General features: G+C 41.5%; 1 protein-coding gene across 4 annotated transcripts in view; it reads left to right on the top strand.

Annotated features, from left to right (window-relative positions):
- Positions 1-4,359: 4,359 nt before the first annotated feature.
- Positions 4,360-22,049, top strand: part of SLC35G2 (solute carrier family 35 member G2) — a 38,192-nt gene continuing 20,502 nt past the window's right edge. Inside the window, exon 1 of one of the 4 annotated variants that reach the window (XM_033212563.1) lies at positions 4,360-4,982. The gene's annotated coding sequence lies outside the window, so the exon portion shown is untranslated. Of the gene's footprint in view, positions 4,983-16,969; positions 17,150-22,049 lie in introns of those variants that run through there. The other 3 variants (XM_033212565.1, XM_033212564.1, XM_033212566.1) reach the window with 3 other exon arrangements.

The raw sequence follows: 22,049 nt of genomic DNA, 5'->3' as shown, positions 1-22,049 counted from the left end.
GTAGCTGAGATTACAGATGTGCATCACCAAGCCCAGCTAATTTTTATATTTTTAGTAGAGATAGGGTTTCACCATGTTGGCCAGGTTGGTCTCGAGTAATCCACCCACCTCAGCCTCCCAAAGTGCTGGGATTACAGGTGTGAGCCACCACAACTGGCCTGATAAATTTTAATGTTTTATAATAGATCTGTATATATTTTATGATAGTAAATGATAGAATGGACTAGTATCTACATATATTTTATACATTCATGACGTACCTAACTTTTTCTTATTTTTTTTTCTATATTTCTAGGCTATATGGTTTCCAAATTTTTTCAAATGGTCACAAATCTTCAAAAACTTTTCCAATGTATTTACTGAAAAAAAAGGCCCACATGTAAGTGGATCTGTCTAGTTCAAACCGATATTGTTCAAGAGTCAACTGTATTGAGCTTTGTATCTGATTATAAGAGTGAAGTCAATGATGCTGATAAGAGGAAATAAGTATCTCCAGAATGGTAATGAGGAACTCTGGTAACTTATTCAGGGCTTTGAGGATTCTAGTTCTTTTCTGGGATCAGAAAAGGGGACTTTTTACTTAAATAAAAATTGTGAGTATATGAAAACTCAGACTAAAATACATTTTAAGAATATTTTCTGGTATCTCTTGGTATAGGAACAGCAAGACATTTCACTTTATTTTTTGTTTTGTTTTTTATTTGTTTGTTTTTTTTTTTTTTTTAGACAGAGTCTTGCTGCAATGCCCAGGCTGGAATGCAATGGTGTGATCTCAGCTCACTGCAACCTCTGCTTCCTGGGTTCAAGCGATTCTCCTGCCTCAGCCTCCCGAATAGCTGGGATTACAGGCACATGCCACCACGCCCAGCTAATTTTTGTATTTTTACTACAGACGGGGTTTCACCATATTGGCCAGGCTGGTCTCGAACTCCTGACCTCAAGTGATCTGCCCACCTTGGCCTCCCAAAGTGCTGGGATTACAGGCATGAACCACTGTGCCGGCCGACATTTCACTTTATTTTTTAAGTTAAAGAAACATTTCAGCTGCCTTGCTGTCATTTTCAAAAGAAACACTAGTTTGGTGTCCACAAAAAATACTGGAAAGCAATATATATCTTAACCGAAGTTGTTTTGAGAGGTACCTGTAGTGGATATTTTCTTTTTTCACCTGCCCATCACTATATGGTTTCTTCTGCTAAAACGAATCTTGATTTTCTTTTGGAGGATGTGCTCTCCCCTATTCTCTGTCTCTAGATTTTTTTTTTTTTTTTGAAATGGAGTTTTGCTCTTGTTGCCCAGGCTGGAGTGCAATGGCACGATCTGGGCTCACAGCAACCTCCACCTCCTGGGTTCAAGCGATTCTCATGCCTCCACCTCCTGAGTAGCTGGGATTACAGGGATGTGGCACCATGCCTGGCTAATTTCTTTCTTTCTTTTTTTTTGAGACAGAGTCTTGCTCTGTCGTCCAGGCTAGAGTGTAGTGGCACGATCTTGGCTCACTGCAAGCTCCACCTTCTGGGGTCACGCCATTCTTCTGCCTCAGTCTCCCGAGTACCTGGGACTACAGGCGCCTGCCACCATGCCTGGCTAATTTTGTTTTGTATTTTTTAGTAGAGACAGGGTTTCACCGTGTTAGCCAGGATGGTCTCCATCTCCTGACCTCATGATCCACCCGCCGAGGCCTCCGAAAGTGCTAGGATTACAGGCGTGAGCCACAGCGCACGGCCCTAATGAGACGGGGTTTCTTCATGTTAGTCAGGCTGGTCTTGAACTCCTGACCTCAGCTGATCCACCTGCCTTGGCCTCCCAAAGTGCTGGGATTACAGTCATGAGCTACTAAGCCCGGCCCTGTCTCTAGATTAAGGTATATGAATTTGCCAATGAGACATAAGCTTAAGATTTTATTGGAACTACTGGGAAATAAGTGCTCTGCTTATTTTGGAATGGTTAGCTATAAAGATGATATAAGTTGAACACTGGGGAAAGGTGGGGAGGTGGCAAGAAATCACTATGTGAGAACAAACTCTTTGAAGTCAACAAAGAGGAAAGGAGAGATCATGTCCTGATGTCAATGTTTGCATTCACGAATCTAGTTATATCTGAAGTTTACCTATCTATGGATTTTTCAGTTATTAAGCCAAATATACTCCTTTTTAAAAATCAGTCTAAGTTTTTGACACTTGTAAGGAAAAGCCCTATGTATCATAGCACAAAATAATTTCATTTATTAAACATCACAAAAAGTCTAAAAATCCTCTTTCATATCTTTCTATACATTGGTGTCACTCAGAATGTCAGCTGTGCTAAATCCCTAGTCTCACTCTCTCAAAACTCCCAGAAACCATCTCTCCTAAAGTCAGCTCATTCTAGGTCTTTTTTTCTTACGCCCTTACTCAAACTTTGCTGGTCGTCTTCCTTATCCCCACCCCATCCCACCTTCTCCAAAACAAAAAATCTTACTGAGCCTTGCAGATCAGCCTAGCCTTCTGAAGCTCCTTTTGCTTCTTTACCTCTATTCCTTATTGAAATCAGCACAATTAATGCCTGTCTGAACAACAAATGATCCTTTCTCTTTGGAAGGGTGAAAGTATGGAAATATTTACATGTTAAATATGTTCTGTTCTGGTCTCATTTGTATTCAGTACAAATAGTGTGTTCGCTTGGACATTAATTTTATTTGCAAATAGCTACAGCTGGGGGTCCCTCTGGGTAAGTCTTGCTAAGATACTGCATTGGTGGGTTTTTTGTTTGTCTGATCATTTTGTTTTTGTTTTGTTTTTTAAGGGGATGGGGAAGGAATCAAAGTAGTCAAATCAGTTTGGTTGTTTTTACAAGCCTGAGAAATGGTCAAATTCTGGATTCAGACCAAGCACACCATAGTGTGCTAGAGGCAATTTAATGACTTCCTGCCGTCTTGCCTTTTTCCCCCTCTTTGGGAACATTCTTGGATTTTCTACAGAAACAGCCAGAGGCTCTCAATTGACAATTGCCTCACTCAGCAGTTTCTTGTTAAGCACATTTATCAGCCACTGTTCCCAGGACTCTCTTAAGTGTCCTAAGAATATTGACTCATTCAAAAGCAGCCCAGTTGTAGTTGGGAGAGCACCAGCACTTGCTCTATAAAGATCTAGATTGTCTCTCTACCTCAAGAGGAATCCAAAATCCTATTATGCTGGACTCTCAAATGATCCCCAGCCCTTTGGTGATCACACTGTTTATGAGCAGTCTGAATTCCATTCTTGGGTCTACCTAAACCGGCACCCTCGGGCTATGGGGCCCAGTGGGGAGACCACCTAACATGCTGGCTGCCTGGAGCCCAGGGAACTGTCAAGATGGCTCTGGAAGACTTCTCACCTTTTAAAAGCCTCATATTTCTTTTACATATCTTTTTGTCCTCATGAATTTTGCCAACCACAATGGACTAAAATCTATTATAGTGTCCTGGAAAGGTGGGGAAAAGATGGGATAGTTGAGTAGAGTTTAATGAAGGGACTATTTAAAAAGGTGTGGATGGGGTTAAAGGAAACCTCTGGGCGTCATTACCCACCCCAGGCCTGAAGGGGCAAGGGTAGTTAGTGGTGACCAGAACTTGGAGAAAACTGCAGGAGAGGGCCACAGGATGGGAGTGATGGCTTTCAGATGAAGAACATAGCCACTGCTAACAGGGTGGCCCGCTGGGGATGCAGGGGAGGTCCTGAATCACATTCTGCCTTCAGATCTGCTGGTGCCTCCCACTTGCCCAAACCAATTGAAAGCCAGATTATAGTTGACGTAGCCCATAAAGGTCAGTCCTGAGTCACAGAGCGGAGTGGACAGTGGGTCTGAAGGGACAGAGGAAAAAGCAACAGGCAGCTCCTGTTTTTGCCCACAGTCAGCACCTTGGTTCAGCCCTCACCCTTTCTTGCCTGTTCCCTGGACCCATCAAATCCACTGCTTTTGATGACCAGTCTGTTTCCAAGAGGCTATATTCATTCCACTTGGGACTGGGGCATATGGACCTGGGTAGAAGAATCAGGTGTGCAGTGTCAAGACCCTTCCTTCAGAGACCTCATCAGTAAAATGTCAGGTGGACTCGGGATGCCCGAAGACTTTTCCGGACCACGATTTTCCGATGCTGGACACATATTTAAACATCAAGGAATCGACTTGCGACTTTTAAGCGCAAACAATGGGTGGAAATGGACAGAAACTGCCTCCCTGCCCACTTGCAGCGGACTACATAGCCCTGGCAGGCAATTGCTTCAAACAGGCGCCCTCCAAGGGCGTAAGCTCTATAGAGGGGCCCGGGCGGGCGCTTTCCCGTACTTTGACCCTCCCACCTCGTGGGTAGAGGGAGTCCTTCAGTTCAGTCACAACCCGGGGCGCCCCCAGCAGTCTCCGACTCCGGCGCCAGTCAGGTTGTGGGGCGGGCGGCGGGGGTGGCGGCGGAGAGCGCAGGCGCAGAGTCTGCGCCGGCGGCGCCCCTCTCTCTCCGCACCCCTCCGGGCAGCGCCCGCCTTGATTTTCCCAGGCGAGTGCACGCTCGCCTCAGTCGCCTCTGGGGGCACCTTCCTCGCCGCGACACGCAGGTAACTGGGCCCCGGGAGCCGGTCGGCGGCGGCGGACTGGGACCTTGACCCTGCCTGCCTGGCCGCGCCACAGGGGAGTGAAAGCGGACCCCGAACTCCACACACCCGCGTTTAGCCGCCACACCTAAGGGGCAGAACAGTCTTTTTGGGTAAGGGCTGGGTTGGGGGCGACGCGCCCCGCCCGCTTTGCAGACCTCGGGGTGCTCTGCACGACGCCTGAAAGGCCGCGGGGCCGGCATTTCTCTGTGCTCACCTCCTGGAGAATCGGGACACGGGGACGGCAGGGCCAGCATCGGCTACGGCCCGGTTTCCCGTTTCTTTCCGCTGTCGCGTGTCTGGGCCCTCCTGCAGCGTCCATGATGAAAGCCAGGGGCTGTTGCTTTCCTCTCGCCCAGTAGCCCACCCAAGCAAGGGGTGAGTCCCTGTGGCGTCATGGAATCAGTTTCAAATACAAGTTTTAAAAAAGGCTGGGTGATTTTAGAAATATGGTCAAGAATTTGTATTTTCCATTACTCTCTTGTCTCATGTCCATGACTGTTGAGCGCCAGTCTATGGGCGCTGAGATTTTCGTGGTACATCGACGGTTTGTAGAAATATTTTCCCAAGGGAAGACGAGGGCAAGGGTTAGTGGAGGAAGGGCCTGGTCACGGCCGAGAGTGGCGGAGGAGGCTCAGGGAAAGTCAGCTCAGCCTCCAGCAGCCACGGGGAGGAAAAGGCGAATCTTTCCTGACGATGCTCTGGGCGCTGTAGAATTTCTACGCCACGTGCACCCATTTGGCCTCATTTGAGAGAAGGAGAGGGAAAAAGGGTCGCGCAGACCGGCAGGAAGTCGTGTTGCGGCGTATGAGGGCTCAGCGCGGACCTACATCTCGGGCCAGGTTTTCTCCCGGCTCCGCGAGGAGCGAGGCGGAAAGCTCGCGGCCGAGTGACGATCGAGGGCCCAGAGATAGTAACGCCCAGGGTCCAGAGGGCTGGGGGCAGCTCCCGAGGAACGATCTTCCTCGGCGGGAAAGGACTTGGATCAGGCTTGCCTGTGTCCGTGGTGCTGAAGTGCCTCGCGCGCCCTCGTCGACTGACTTCCTGGGCCGCCGCCTGCGTTGCCCTTCTACTCTGCACCTTTGCCAAAAATAGCCCATCTCCACGGCAGGTGGCCAGAGTGGAGCAGGCCCAACACTGAAACCCTTTTCAGACAAGTTGAGGCTGGTTTCCTGAACATAACATGAAAGCAAATGTGGCTTGCCTTGGAGGTACAGATAAGCATATGCATAACAGATTTTATTACCTATGAGAAAGTACACACCATGAGCATAAACAGGAATTCTCACATATACTTATGAAAGATACAGGGATGTGTATTTACACACAAACCTAACACACATGCAAATACACTCATCCCTTTTGAAAAACATCTTATACTACAAGCCACACATTTTTTAGAGCTTTTGTAATCCATCTTTATTTTTTGGCACTTCTAGTAAATGTGAACTCTGCAGCACCATTTATTTTCATAATCATCTGTTCCAAAGGCACAGAGCCTGTGGATTGAAGTGTTTAGTATTTGGCTGAGCGATTAAGTATTTACACTCATTTAAGTTCCAGAACAAAGTCTAGGAAGATGTAAAATTGATATTGATAGCAAAAAAATTCCTTAAAGCTTAAGGAAAATGAATAAATGTAAATTTTAATAAGAACAACGTATAAATAATCTTATAGAAATTTATAATCTGAAGAACATATGACTAAAATGTATCATAATGCAGACAATCTAAAATATATTGGTGGTATGTGGTTTGTAAAGTTCTTAAAGTTTACATTTGTATTTTTCAAAAACATTGGTATTGTTTTTTCCTCAAAAAAATATATGCTTATTGGAAGAAATTTAGGTAATAGAGAAATGCATAAACATAGAAAACCATTGTAAACAGATTTTCATTTGGATGAACATACATACATTTTAAATGGACCAATCCTCTATTGGTTGCATTTTTGCTATATAATTTATAATTAATGTCTTTCAAACCAATACATATAAAACTAGGTCATCATTAACAGTTGCATAATATTGATCTGTGTGGACAGAATGTAAGTAATTTAAACAATCCCATAATAATGAACATTTATGTCCAATTTTTTGGACTTTAAAACAATTATTGTGGAAAGAATATGTAACATGAGATCTGTCCTCTGAACAAAAAAATTTTTTCTTTTTTTTGAGACATTGTCTTACTTGTTGCCCAGGCTGGAGTACAGTGGCGTGATCTCCACTCATTGCAACCTCTGCCTCCCGGTTTCAAGGGATTCTCCTGCCTCAGCCTCTTGAGTAGCTGGCCACCACACCCAGCTAGTTTTTGTATTTTTAGTAGAGAGAGGGTTTTACCATGTTGGCCAGGCTGGCCTTGAACTCCTGTCCTCAGGTGATCTGCCTGCCTCGGCCTCCCAAAGTGCCAGGATTACAGGCGTGTGCCACTGCACCTGGGCCTATCTTTTTAATAAAATTTTAAGTGTATAATACATCATTGTTGATATATATTGTTGATAGATGCAATGCTGTATAGCAGATCTTTAGAGCTTATGCGTCTTGCTTAACTGAGTCTTTATGCCTGTTGATTAGTTAACTCCTGATTTTCCCCTGCCCTCCAGTCCCTGGAAACCACCATTCTACTCCTTGATTCTATGACTTGTGACTACTTCCTTTTTATTTTTATTTATTTTAATTTTTAATTTTTGTGGGTACATAGGTATATATATTTATGGGGTACATGAGATATATAGGGATGCAACATGTTTAATAATCACATCATGGTAAATGGGTATCCATCCATCCCCTCGAGCATGTATCCTTTGTTTTTATAAACAATCCAACTATAATGATTTTAAAATGTACAATTAAATTATTATTGACTATAGTCATCCTGTTGTGCTATCAAATACTAGGTCTTATTCATCCTTTCTACTTTTTGTATCCATTAACCATCCCCAGTTTTACCCACACCGCCAACTCTCTCCCACTACCCTTGCCAGCTGTGGTAACCACCATCCTTCTACTCTTTTTTCTGTTTTTTTTTTTTGAAATTGAGTCTTGCTCTTGTTACCCAGGCTGGAAGCTGGAGTGCAGTGGCATGATCTCGGCTCACTGCAACCTCTGCCTTACGGGTTCAAGTGATTCTTGGCCGGGCGCGGTGGCTCAAGCCTGTAATCCCAGCACTTTGGGAGGCCGAGACGGGCGGATCACGAGGTCAGGAGATCGAGACCATCCTGGCTAACACAGTGAAACCCCGTCTCTACTAAAAAAATACAAAAAATTAGCCGGGCGAGATGGCGGGCGCCTGTAGTCCCAGCTACTCGGGAGGCTGAGGCGAGAGAATGGCGTAAACCCGGGAGGCGGAGCTTGCAGTGAGCTGAGATCCGGCCACTGCACTCCAGCCTGGGCGACAGAGCGAGACTCCGTCTCAAAAAAAAAAAAAAAAAAAAAAAGTGATTCTCCTGCCTTAGCCTCCCAAGTAGCGGGGCTTACAGGCACCTGCCACCACACCTGGCTAATTTTTGTATTTTTAGTAGAGATGGGGTTTTACCATGTTGGCCAGACTGGTCTTGAACTCCTGACCTCAGGTGATTCGGCTGCCTCGGCCTCCCAAAGTGCTGGGATTACAGGTGTGAGCCACTGCACCCAGCCTACTCTCTATCTCCATGAGTTCAATTGTTTTGATTTTTAGATCCCACAGATAAGTGAAAACACATGAAATTTGTCTTTCTGTGCCTGGCTTATTTCACTTAACATGATGACCTTCGGTTCCATCCATGTTGTTGCACATAACAGGATCTCATTCTTTTTTATGCCTAAATAATACTCCATTGTATATAAGTATTTGTTGATGAACACTCAGGTTGCTTCCAAATCTTGGCTATTGTGAACAGTACTGCAACAAACATGGGAATGCAGATAACTCTTCGATATACTGATTTCCTTTCTTTTGGTTATGTATCCAGCAGTGGGATTGCTGGATTGTATGGTTGCTCTATTTTTAGTTTTTTGAGGCACCTCCAAACTGTTCTTCATAGTAGTTGTACTAATTAGTATTCTCACCAACAATGTGTGAGAGTTCCCTTTCTCCACATCCTTGCCAGCATTTATTATTGCCTGGATTTTGGATAAAAGCCATTTTTACTGGAGTGAAATGATATCTCATTGTAGTTTTGATTTGCATTTCTCTGATGATCAGCGATGTTGAGCACCTTTTCATATACCTGTTTGCTATTTGTATGTCTTCTTTTGAGAAATGTCTATTCAGATCTTTTGCCACCTAAAAATTGGATTATTAGATTTGTTCTGATAGTTATTTGCCATTCCTTATATATTCCGGTTATTAATCCCTTGTCAGATGGGTAGTTTGCAAATATTTTCTCCCATTCTGTGGGTTGTCTTTTCCCTTTGTTGACTGTTTCCTTTGCTGTGCAGAAGCTTTTAAACTTGATGTGACCCCATTTATTCATTTTTGCTTTGGTTGGCTGTGCTGGTGGGGCATTACTCAAGGAATTTTTGCCCAGAACAATGTCCTGGAGAGTTTTCTCAAGTTTTCTTGTAGTAGTTTTATAGTTTGAAGACTTATATTTAAGTCATTATTCCATTTTTATTTGATTTTTCTTTTTCTTTTTTCTTTTTTTTCTTTGAGATGGAGTCTCCCTGTGTCGCCCAGGCTGGAGTGCAATGAGTGCCGTGGCTCAATCTCTGCTCACTGCAACTGCCGCCTCCTCAAGCAATTCTCCTTCCTCAGCCTCCTAAGTAGCTGGGGTTACAGGCATGTGCCACCACGCCCAGCTAATTTTTTTTTGTATTTTTAGTAGAGATGGGGTTTCAGCATGTTGGTCAGGCTGGTCTCGAACTCCTGACCTTGTGATCCACCTGCCTCGGCCTCCAAAAGTGCTGGGATTACAGGTTGATTTGGTTTTTCTATGTGGTGAGTGATAGGGGTCTAATTTCATTATTCTGCATATGGTTATTGTTTTCCCAGTATCATTTATTGAAGAGACTGTCCTTTCTCCAGTGTATGTCCCCAGCACCTTTGTGGAAAATGAGTTTACTGTAGCTGTATGGATTTGTTTCTGGGTTCTCTACTCTGTTTCATGGGTCTATGTATCTGTTTTTATGCCAGTACCATGCAGTTTTGGTTACTATAGCTCTGTAGTATAATTTGAAGTCAGGTAATGTGATTCTTCCAGTTTTGTTCTTTTTGTTCAGGATAACTTTGGCTATTCTGGGTCTTTTGTGGTTCCATATAAATTTTAAGATTTTTTTTTTCTATTTCTGTGAAGAATGTCATTGCTATTTTAACAGGAATTTCATTGAATCTATAGATTGCTTTGGGTAGTATAGACAGTTTAACAATATTGATTCTTCCAATCCATGAACATGAAATATTTTTCCATTTTTTGGTGTCCTTTTAAATTTCTTTCACGAATGTTTTATAGTTTTCTTTGTAGAGATCTTTCACGTCTTTGGTTAATTCTTAGGTGTTTAAGTTGATTTGTGGGTATTGTAAATGGGTTACTTTTTTGATTTCCTTTTCAGATTGTTCACTTTTGGCATATAGAAATGCTTTTGTATGTTGATTTTGTATCCTGCAACTTTACTGAATTTGTTTATCTGTAAATAATAGTTTACTAATAAATTCTAAAGTTCTAACAGTTTTTTGGCGGAGTCTTTAGGTCTTTCCAAATATAAGATCACATCATTTGTAAACAAGGATGATTTGTCATCTTTTCCAGTTTAGATGTCCTTTATTTCTTGCTTTTTTTTTTTATTATTATACTTTATGTTCTAGGGTACATATGCACAGCGTGCAGGTTTGTTACATAGGTATGCATATGCCAGGTTTGTTTGCTGCACCCACCAACTCGTCATTCACATTAGGTATTTCTCCTAATGTTATCCCTCCCCCAGCCCCTGACCCCCCACAGACAGGTGTGTGATGTTCCCCCCCACCCCGTGTCCATGTGTTCTCATTGTTCAACTCCCACCTATGAGTGAAAACACGTGGTGTTTGGTTTTCTGTCCTTGTGGTGGTTTGCTTAGAATGATGGTTTCCAGCTTCATCCATGTCTCTGCAAAGGTGGATGTCCTTTATTTCTTTATGTTATCTGATTGCTGTAGCTAGGACTTCCAGTGCTGTCTTGAGTAACAGTGGTGAAAGTGGCCATCCTTTTTCTAGATCTTACAGGAAAGGCTTTCAGTTTTTCCCCATTCAATACAATACTAGCTGTGGGTCTATCGTATGACTTTTTTTTTTTTTTTTTTTTTGAGACAGAGTCTTGCTCTATTGTTCGGGCTGGAGTGCACTTGGCTCACAGTAACCTCTACCCCCAAGTTCAAGCAATTCTCATGCTTCAGCTTCCCAAGCAGCTGGGACTACAGGCATGCACCACCATGCCAGGCTAATTTTTTGTATTTTAGTAGAGACAAGGTTCTGCCGTGTTGGCCAGGCTGGTCTCAAACTCCTGGCCTCAAGTGATCCGCCCCCTCAGTCACCCAAAGTGCTGGGATTACAGGCATGAGCCACCATGCCCAGCCACATATGGCTTTTATTATGTTGGGATATGTTCCTTCTATGCCCAGTTTTTTGAGGATTTTTATCATGAAGGGATGATGAATTTTATCAAGTGCTTTTCCAGCGTTAATTGAAATGATTATATGGTTTTTGTTCTTCATTCTGTTGATATAATTTATCACATTGATTGCTTCACACATGTTGAACCATCCTTGCATCCCTGGGATAAATCCCACTAGGTCATGATGAATGACTGTTTTAATGTATTGTTGAATTTGCTTTACTAGTATTTTGTTGATGATTTTTGCATCAATATTCATTAGAGATATTGGCCTGTAGTTTTCTTTCTTTGATGTGTCTTTGTCTAGTTTTGGTATCAGAGTAACACTGGCCTCATAGAGTGAGTTCGGAAGTATTCTCTCCTCCTCTATTTTTGGGAACAGTTTGAGCAGGATTAGTATTAATGCTTCCTTAAATGTTTGGTAGAATTCAGCCATCAGGTCCTGGGCTTTTCTTTTCTTTTCTTTTTTCTTTTTTTTTGAGACGGAGTCTCGCAGTGTCACCCAGCCTGGAGTGCAGTGGCGCAATCTCTGCTCACTTCAAGCTCCACCTCCTGGGTTCATGCCATTCTCCTGCCTCAGTCTCCCAAGTAGCTGGGACTACAGACGCCCGCCACAATGCCTGGCTAATTTTTTGTATTTTTAGTAGATATGGGGTTTCACCACGTTAGTCAGGATGGTCTCGATCTCCTGACCTTGTGATCCACCCGTCTCAGCCTTCCAAAGTGCTGGGATTACTGGCGTGAGCCATCGCGAGGTCCTGGGCTTTTCTTTATGGGGAGGAAAAGAACTTTAGGATTCAGTAAAGTTGCAGGATACAAAATCAACATACAAAAATCAGTAGCATTTTATTATAACTTTGATCTGGTTACTTGTTATTGATCTGTCTAGGTTTCAAATTTCTTCATGGTTCAATCTTGGTAGGTTATATATGTCTAGGAATTTATCCATTTCCTCTAGATTTTCCAATTTACTGGCATATAGTTGCTCATAGTAGCCACAAATGATCCTTTGAATTTCTGTGGTATCAGTTGTAATGTCTCCTTTTTCATCTCTAATTTTATTTTATTTTTTAGAGATATGGTCTGTCACCCAGGCTGGAGTGCAGTGGTGCAAGCTTGGCTCACTGCAACCTCTGCCTCCCCTGGCTCAAACAATCCTCTCACCTCAGCCTCCCAAGTAGCTGGGACTACAGGCATGCACCACCACACCTGGCTAATTTTTTATATTTTTGGTAGAGATGAGGTTTCACCATGTTGCCCAGGCTGGTCTCAAACTCCTGAGCTCAAGTGCCTACCTCACCCTCCCAAAGTGCTAGGATTATAGGCATGAGCCACCTTGTCCAGCTGCCTCTGATTTTATTTATTTGGGTCTTCTCTCTTTTTCTTAGTCTAACTAAAGGTTTGTCAATTGTGTGTATCTTTTTAAAAAACCAACTGTTTGTTTCAGTGACCTTTTGTATCGTTTTCCTCATTTCACTTTCATTTATTTTTGCTGTAATCTTTATTATTTATTTTCTTCTACTAAGTTTTTTCTTTTGAACAGAGTCTTGCTCTGTCATGCAGGCCAAAGCTCAGGGGCATGATTATAGCTCACCATAGCCTCAACCTACTGGTGCCCAAGTGATCCTCCTACCTCAGACTCCCGAGTAGCTGGGACTATAGGTTTGCACCACCACGCCCAGCTAATTTTTGTATTTTTTGTAAGGATGGGGTTTTGCAATGTTGCCCAGGCTGGTCTCAAATTCCTGGGCTCAAGCAATCTGCTGGCCTCAGCCTCTCAAATTGCTGGCCTCTTCTGCTAACTTTGGGTTTGGTTTGCTCTTGCTTTTCTAATTCTTTAAGATGTGTTATTAGGTTACGTATTTGAAGTTTTTCCTCCTTTTCTGATGTAGGCACTTACAGCCATAAGTTTCCATCTTATTACTGCTCTCACTGTATCTCATAGCTTTTGGTATGTTGTGTTTCCATTATCATTTGTTTCACGAAATGTCTCAATTTCCTTAATTTCTTCATTGACCTCTTGGTCATTCAGGAGCATATTGCTTAATTTCCATGTTTAATTTCCATTGCTTAATTTCCAATTTTTTTTTTTTTTTGAGACAGGGTCTTGCTCTGTCTCCCAGTCTGGAGTGGAGTAGCAAGATCTTGGCTCACTGCAACCTCCACCTCCTGGGTTCAAGCGATTCTCCTGCCTCAGCCTCCCGAGTAGCTGGGATTACAGGTGCGCACCACCATGCCCATCTAATTTTTACATTTTCAGTAAAGACGGGGTTTTGCTGTGTTTGCCAGGCTGATCTCGAACTCCTGACCTCAGGTGATCTGCCCACCTCAGCCTCCCAAAGGGTTGGGATTACAGGCGTGAGCCACCGCACCTGGCCTTTTTAATGTTTTAAGACTTGTTTTGTGACCTAACATGTATTCTATTCTTGAGAATGATCCATGTGATGAGGAGAATATGTATTCTACAGTAGTTGGATGAAATGTTCTGTAAATATCTATTAGGTCCATTTGTTCTATATTACAGATTAAGTTCAACGTTTCTTTGTTTATTTTCTGTCTGGATGATCTGTCCAATGCTGAAAGTGGGGTGTTGAAGTCTCCAGTTATTATTGTATTGAGGTCTCTCTCTTTCGCTCTAATGTTTAATTTATATATCTGGGTGCTTCAACACTGGGTACATATTTATTTATAGTTGTTATAGCCTCTTGAAGAATTGACCCTTGTATTATTATATAATGACCTTCTTTGTCTCTTCTTAGGGTTTTTGTCTTGAAATCTATCTTGTCTGATATTAGTATAGCTACTCTTGTCCTTTTTTGGTTTTCATTGGCATGGAATATCTTTTTCCATCCCTTTATTTTCAGTCTATGTGTATCTTTATAGGTGAAGTGTGTTTCTTGTAGGAAACAGATTCACTGGGTCTGGCTTTTTAATGCATTCAGCCAGTCTATGTCTTTTGATTGGAGAATGTAGTCTGTTTACATTCAATGTTATCAATAAGTAAGGACTTCTGCCATTTTGTTATTTGTTTTCTGGTTGTTTTGTGGTCTTCTCTTCCTTTTTACCTTCCTTCTTGTCTTTTAGTGAAGGTGATTTTCTCTTGTGACATGATTTAATTTCTTGCTTTGTGTGTATCTGTTGTATGTTTTTTGACTTGAGGTTACCATGAGGCTTGCAAATACTGTCTTTTAACTCATTATTTTAAACTGATGACAACAAAGATTGCATAAACATGCAAAAAGAAAACTAATAAAAACTCTACACTTTAAATTTATCCTTCTGCTTTTTAACTTTTTGTTGTTTCTCTTTACATCTGTTGTACTATGTCTTGAAGTTATTTTTGATTGGTTTATCATTTAGTCTTTCTACATAAGAGTAGTTTACACACCACAATTATAGTGTTATAATGTTCTATGTTTTTCTGTGTGCTTACTATTACTAGTGAGTTTTGTACCTTTAGATGACTTTTTTTTTTTTTTTTAGATGGAGTCTCGCTGTGTCACCAGGCTGGAGTGCAGTGGTGCCATCTCGGCTAACTGCAACCTCTGCCTCCTGGGTTCAGGTGATTCTCCTGCCTCAGCCTCCTGAGTAGCTGGGACTATAGGCGGCCACCACTATGCCTGGCTAATTTTTGTATTTTTAGTAGAGATGGGGTTTCACTATATTGGTCAGGCTGATCTTGAACTCCTGACCTTGTGATCCGCCCGCCTCAACCTCCCAAAGTGCTGGTGTGAGCCACTGTGCCTGGCCTCCTTTAGATTATTTTTTATTGCTGATTAATGTTCTTTTCTTTCAGATTGAAGAGCTCCCTCTAGCATTTTTTGTAGAAAAGGTCTGGTGTTGATGAAATCCCTCAACTTTTATTTGTCCAGGAAACTATTTCTCCTTCATGCTTGAAGGATATTTTCACCAGCTATACTACTCTAGGGTAAATTTTTTTTCCCCCTTGGCACTTTAAGTATGTCATGCCACTATCTCCTGGCTTGTAAGGTTTCCATTGAAAAGTCTACTGGCACACATATGGGAGCTTCATTATATGTTGTTTCTCTTCTCTTGCTGCTTTTAGGATCCTTTCTTTATCCTTGATCTTTGGGAGTTTGATTATTAAGTGCCTTGAGGTAGTCTTCTTTGGGTTAAACCTGTTTGGTGTTCTATAGCTTTCTTGTACTTGAATGTTGATCTCTTTCTCTAGGTTTGGGAAGTTCTCATATTATTTCTTTGAATAAACTTTCTGTCTCTATCTCTTTCTCCATCTCCTCTTTAAGGCCAATAACTCTTGAGATTTGCCCTTTTGAGGCTGTTTTCTAGATTTGTAGACATACAGTATTTCTTTTTTTTCTTTTTCTTTTTTTTTTTTTGACAGAGTCTCACTCTGTCGCCAGGCTGGGGTGCAGTAGCCCGATCTCAGCTCACTGCAACCTTTGCCTCCTGGGTTCAAGCGATTCTCCTGCCTCAGCCTCCTAAGTAGCTGGGATTACAGGCATGCACCACCACGTCCAGCTTTTTGTTTTTTTTTTTTTTTTTGAGACAGAGTCTTGCTCTGTCGCCCAGGCTGAAGTGCAGTGGCGCAATCTTGGCTCACTGCAAGCTCCGCCTCCCGGGTTCACACCATTCTCCTGCCTCAGTCTCCCGAGTAGCTGGGACTATAGGCACCCGCCACCATGCCCAGCTAATGTTTTTGTATTTTTAGTAGAGATGGGGTTTCACTGTGTTAGCCAGGATGGTCTCGATCTCCTGACCTTGTGATCCGCCCGCCTCGGCCTCCCAAAGTGCTGGGATTACAGGCGTGAGCCACCGTGCCTGGCCTACTTTCTGTATTTTTAGTGGAGACTGGGTTTCACCACGCTGGCCAGGATGGTCTCGGTCTCCTGACCTGCTGATCCGCCCACGTCAGCCTCCCAAAGTGCTGGGATTACAGGCATGAGCCACCGTACCCAGCCCACATCATTTCTTTTTATTTTTTTTCTTTTCGCTCTTCTGACAGTGTATGTTCAAATAGCCTGTCTTTAATCTCATTAATTTTTTCTTCTATTTTAAGAGTTCTGCTGTTAAGAGACTCTCATGCATTCTTCAGTATGTCAATTGCATTTTTCAACTTAACACTATTTTATAGTTATAACTATATATGAACTCAATCCACATGCCTGCCATCTTTACTAAAGTGTGTTTAATCATTTTCTAACTGTATAAAATCACTTGCTTTGTATCTCTCTTTTATTTAGGACTCCAAAGTATCAGCAGCTTTACTGAACTCTTTTACTTTAGGAACTCAATGAAGGAAAGGAGAAATATTAGTTGATCTCATTTCCCATTTATTTTGCCTCTGGTTTCTGTGTAACTCTGGCTGGCCACTGTTGTAAATGGGAGTGAAGACCCTGACAAATGAATGAGGCTGCTGAAGAGGATGGTGGACAACAGCCAGATACTCACATTGCTTATTGGATTCCCTCACTTCAGAGTTAGGAGATATAAGACAGAGTTAGGTTGCACAATTGTGACAATCAAAGCTCTGCACTACAACTAATTAGATCCAGAATTAGAGGTGCTTGGTTAAGAAGGTGACTTTCTCCAAAGCATATCAGCTAAGCCAGAGGACTCATTCATTCTCCCAGCATTTGTTGAGTCTTACACTGAGCTAGGAGTTGGAGATACTAAGAAGAAAGATAAAGACATAATGCCTTTTCTTGGAGCGGTAACACTTTATCAGGGGATACTGGTATATAGGCACCTCACAATGACACAGTATGTCAAGGATGAATGTAGAGCCCTGTAGAAAGTGTTCTAGAATCCAGAGAATGAACAGATTGTTCAGTGAGGGGTTTTACAAGTAGGTCACCAGGAAAGTTTTAGACACGTGGGTGGGAATTTGCCGGAGATTGCTTTGTTGGGCATTAAGTAGCTGATAATCTCAAGTTGTAAGAGTGGCCTGGAAGGTGACAGCCTGGGTTTGAAGCCTGACTGCACTATTTAGCACCTTGGTAAGCTTGGGCAAGTCACCAAACCTTGCTGAGCTTCATTTAAGTTTTTTTTTAAAAAAAGAGTAATATTAGTACCCACCTTGTTGAACTTGTGGGTTTAAGTGAGATAATACATGTAAAGTGCTTGAGTCTAGTCTTTTCTTTTTTTTTTTTTTGTCTATTTAAAGAATTGCATGTAAATCACTCTGCACAAATAATTATTATTCCTGTTGTCAGAGCTCTCAAGGGTTAAAACACTGTATAAACTCTTTGTGTCTTCTGCATTTGTGTGATCATTCTTTTAATCTAGAAGTTTTTCTTTTAGTGTAGTTTAAATCTCAAACTGCTCCTTTTTACCAATTCTCATGCTATCCCAAAACAAATTAGTTCTAGGCTGAAACTGTCATTACTTTTGCTTTGTTCTCCCATATTCTGATGTTAAAGCAAATCTATAGTTAATTGTATAATTTCCTTCCTTTAATGTGCATAGTACTTGTTGTGTCTGTTTTGTGGCACTTATTACCATACATCTTTTCTCACCCATTAACATGTATGTTCCTTAAGAGAAAGCTTATGTCTTCTTGGTCTTGTCTCTTATAATGTCTTAGCATGGTGCCTTCCACATCACAGGCACTCATAAATACTGACTGAAGGAATAATCATGAATGCATGAGATTGCAGGATAGCTGATGTGATCTCAGACTGCCTTCATAGAAACAAAATCCCCCTGAACAGGACAAAGTATAGAAACTGAGGAGAGTGGTTAAGATGGTGAGAGGACTGGCCGGGCGCGGTGGCTCAAGCCTGTAATCCCAGCACTTTGGGAGGCCGAGACGGGCGGATCACGAGGTCAGGAGATCGAGACCATCCTGGCTAACACGGTGAAACCCCGTCTCTACTAAAAAAATACAAAAACTAGCCGGGCGCAGTGGCGGGCGCCTGTAGTCCCAGCTACACGGGAGGCTGAGGCAGGAGAATGGCTTGAACCTGGGAGGCGGAGCTTGCAGTGAGTGGAGATCGCGCCACTGCACTCCAGCCTGGGTGACAGAGCGAGACTCTGTCTCAAAAAAAAAAAAAAAAAAAAAAAAAAAAAGATGGTGAGAGGACTGAAAGCCATGATTATACATGGAATAATTGAAAACCCGGGGGATATTCAGTTTGGAGAAGAGGAAACTTACAGTGGGAGAACTTAGTTGAGGAGGGTAGGGAATAGTAGTTTCTGTTATCGAAATGTCATGTGGAAGAGGGAATCAATTTGTGACCTCAGAAGACATATATAGTAGCAGCCTCTGGAAATTACATGGAGAAAGATTTTGACTCACTGTTAAAAAGTAACTTTCTAACAATCAGGAATGACTTCCAATTGGCTGTTCTGAAGGGGAGTGTTTCCTGTCATTGTAGGTGGTCAATCAGAAACTACTATTTGATGGGGATGCTATAGAGCAGTGATCCCCAACCTTTTTGACACCAGGGACTGGTTTCATGGAAGATAGTTTTTCCATGGAAGGAGTCAGCGGGGTGGGGGGTGTGCTCACTAATGGTTTCAGAATGAAATGGTTCCACCTCAGATCATCAGGCATTAGTCTCATAAGGAACATGCAACCTAGATCCTTCACATGCACAGTTCACAATAGGGTTTGTGCTCCTATGAGAATATAATGCCACTGCTGATCTGATAGGAGGCGGAACTCCGGCGGTAATGCTCACTTGCTCTCCACTCACCTCCTGTTGTGTGTCCTAGTTCCTAACAGGCCACGGACCAGTACTAGTTCATGCCCTGAGAGTTGGGACCCCTGCTGTAGAGAGAGGTACAGTTACTCTCACAGGAATTGGAGTAGATGATCCCCAAAGTCTTTTAAACTCTCATGGTCTTTAATTCTATGTTTTGTAATATATATTAACATACATATTTAATAAAGGTTAATAATATACAATGCTATTGTATTGTATATAGTATTGTATAGTTACCATATACAATAGTATTGTATATGATTTACCTTTATTAAATATGTTAATATATGTATATATTTATGTATTGCATATTCTCATTATCACCATATTCCCTAAATTAATGAAAGGTGAAAATAGATTTTTAAAATTTGATCTTGGATTATTTAAAAAATATTACTAACATGTCTTTTGCTTGGGGACACTAGTATATAAAACATTATATGAACAGTGTTTAAATTGCAATAAACAAATTTACATTGTTGTTAGCATGTCAAATGCAAGTAAATACTATTTTAATTTCTTTGTTAAATCTAAAAGGAGAAAAGTGAGCCAGAGTCAACTCATCCCAATTCAGATGAATTGTGTGTTTATTGTTTATTTATTTTTGAGACGGAGTTTCACTCTTGTGACTGAGGCTGCAGTGCGATGGCATGATCTCTGCTCACTGCAACCTTGGCCTCCCGGATTCAAGCGATTCTCATGCCTCAGCCTCCTGAGTAGCTGGGATTACAGGCACCTGCCACCACAGCCAACTGATTTTTGTATTTTTAGTAGAGACAGGGTTTCACCATGTTGGCCAGGCTGGTCTTGAACTCCTGACCTCAGGTGATCAGATTGCCTTGGCCTCCCAAAGTTTGGGATTACAGGTATGAGCCACTGCGCCTGGCCAAATTGTGTGTTTAAAATTCAGGACTTCACCACCACCACCACCACCACCACCACCACCACTGGCTATCACCATCATTGCTAACATATATCTAGCATTTATTATGTGTCTAGCTCTCTTATAAACATACCACAAATATTAATTCATGTACTTTTCTCCAAAATCGAAAGAATTAAATACTGTTATTGCCATTTTCTTAACTTTTTATTTTGAAATAATTTCAAATGTACGTAAAAGTTGCAAATATAGTACAACAAACTCCTGAGTAAAAGATAACTCTTTTATTATTCTTCACCCAAGTTCTCCAATTGTAAACATTTTACATTTGTTTTGCCATTCATTCTCTTTTTCTGAACCAATTGAAGTAAGTTGCAGAGGTGATATTCAATTATCCCTAACTACTTAAGTGTTTTCCTTTAAGACAAGGACCCTCTCCTGCATAACCACAGTATTATCACCAAAATCGGAAATTTAACATTGATATAATTCCTCTAAACACAGACCACATTCAAAATTTGTCATTTGGCGTAACAGTTTCCTCTTTGAAGAAATATTTCTTACTTTTGGTCTAGAATCAAAGTCAGGATTATGAATTGCATTTAGTTGTTATGTCTCTTTAATCTTTCATTTGTGACATTTCCTCAATCCTTCCTTGTTTTTAGTGATCTTGACATTTTTGAGTTCAGGCCTTTTTCTTTTTTTCCCTCCCTCCCTCCCTCCTTCCTTCCTTCTTCCTTCCTTCCTTCCTTTCTTTCTTTTCTTTTCTTTTCTTTTCTTTTCTTTTCTTTTCTTTTCTTTTCTTTTCTTTCTTTTCTTTCTTTCTCTCTCTCTCTCTCTCTCTCTCTCTTTCTTTTCTTTTCTTTCTTTTTTTTGTAGAGTTCCTCATTTTAGGTTTGTGTGATGTTTCTTCATGATTAGATTCAGGTGATACATTTTTTGGCAGGAATGTGATAGAAGTGAAATTGTATTCTTCCAAGTGTATCCTATTAAAAGGCACATAATATTGACTTGTCTTTTTGCTGGTGATGTTAACTTTGATGGCTTAAGGTGATAATTTCTCCACTGTTAAGTTATTCTCTTTCCCTTTGAATTAATAAGTATTTTGTAGGAGGACACTTTAAGGCTATGTAAACATCCGGTTTCTTAAACTTTCACTTGCTTATTTTATGATTCTTGCATAAATTGTTACTAGGATGATTGCCAAATTGTAGTTTTTCCAATTACAACATTTGTTTTCCATTTACTAGTTGGGATTATATTGTACAGAAGTTTTTTCCTCTCCATTCTTATTTGCTTATTTCCATCAGCATGGACTTGTGGATTTCTATTTTACCCAATAGATTATAAGCCATTATTATCACCATTGGTTTTGATGCTGAAAATGCTCCAGTTCCAGCCATTGGGATACCCTTCAAACCAGTTCCTGTGTCCTTTTGACATCTCTATATCATTCTGAGAGTACTTTCTTTGGGATGCAAGACATTTCAGGCTCTTCTGGTATTTTTTCTGCCACAATCATTGCAGTTATTTCATCAGCTGTTTCTCCACCGAGCTCTGGTTCCTTTTACTTGAGAATGCATTTTTAGAACCAAGATCTGGATGCTAGGTGTGGTCATTGCTACTGGTGTGTTACTGTTTTTAGGTTATTTTAGCAGAGCTAGGAAATTCACACACACACACACACCCCCACACACCCCTATATCTATTTATATATCTGTCTATTTATATTAAAACTCATGAATTTACTCCAATATCTCTAGCTCTACTCCAACACTACAGGGTTCATTCTAGTCTTCACCCTTATTGTATTTGTAACTTCCTTCTCTCTTGGTAAAAAAAAATCTGACTTCCATTATCCTCGATATATTTAACTATTTACTCATTCTTCTTTTATGTAACCAATCTCCTGACCTCACAGGCCAACTCCTTAATTGTTCCTCAGACTCAGGCCTGCTTATCCCACCAGTCTCTTCCCAACATAAATCAAACAACTAGAAAATTGTGGAGCAGAAATTCAAACCTCAGTGCTGTAATTACTTGATAGAGAGCCTTTTATTAGGTCTTCAACACCAATGGAGTTGATTTGTGAAACAGCTTCTATGAAAATGCTCATGGAAAAAAAGGCCCTTGGGCTAATGAGAAGATTTATCCAGGCAGAATGTCAGCCCCAGAGATGTGCCTTCCATAAGAAGCTTGGGAGCATCAAGCCAAATGCTACTACCTGCCAAGAACCACAGCAAGGGGATTCTCCAAAATTGGTGAGGTTCAGGGACCAGATAGCCAGCACTACCAGTGCCATAAATA

This window comes from Trachypithecus francoisi, unplaced genomic scaffold, assembly GCF_009764315.1.
Source record: "Trachypithecus francoisi isolate TF-2019V2 unplaced genomic scaffold, Tfra_2.0 Lachesis_group0, whole genome shotgun sequence".
In the NCBI taxonomy this organism is placed as follows: domain Eukaryota; kingdom Metazoa; phylum Chordata; class Mammalia; order Primates; family Cercopithecidae; genus Trachypithecus; species Trachypithecus francoisi.
The sequence above is the reverse complement of the archived record's forward strand: the minus strand, read 5'-3'. Positions and strand labels throughout refer to the sequence as shown.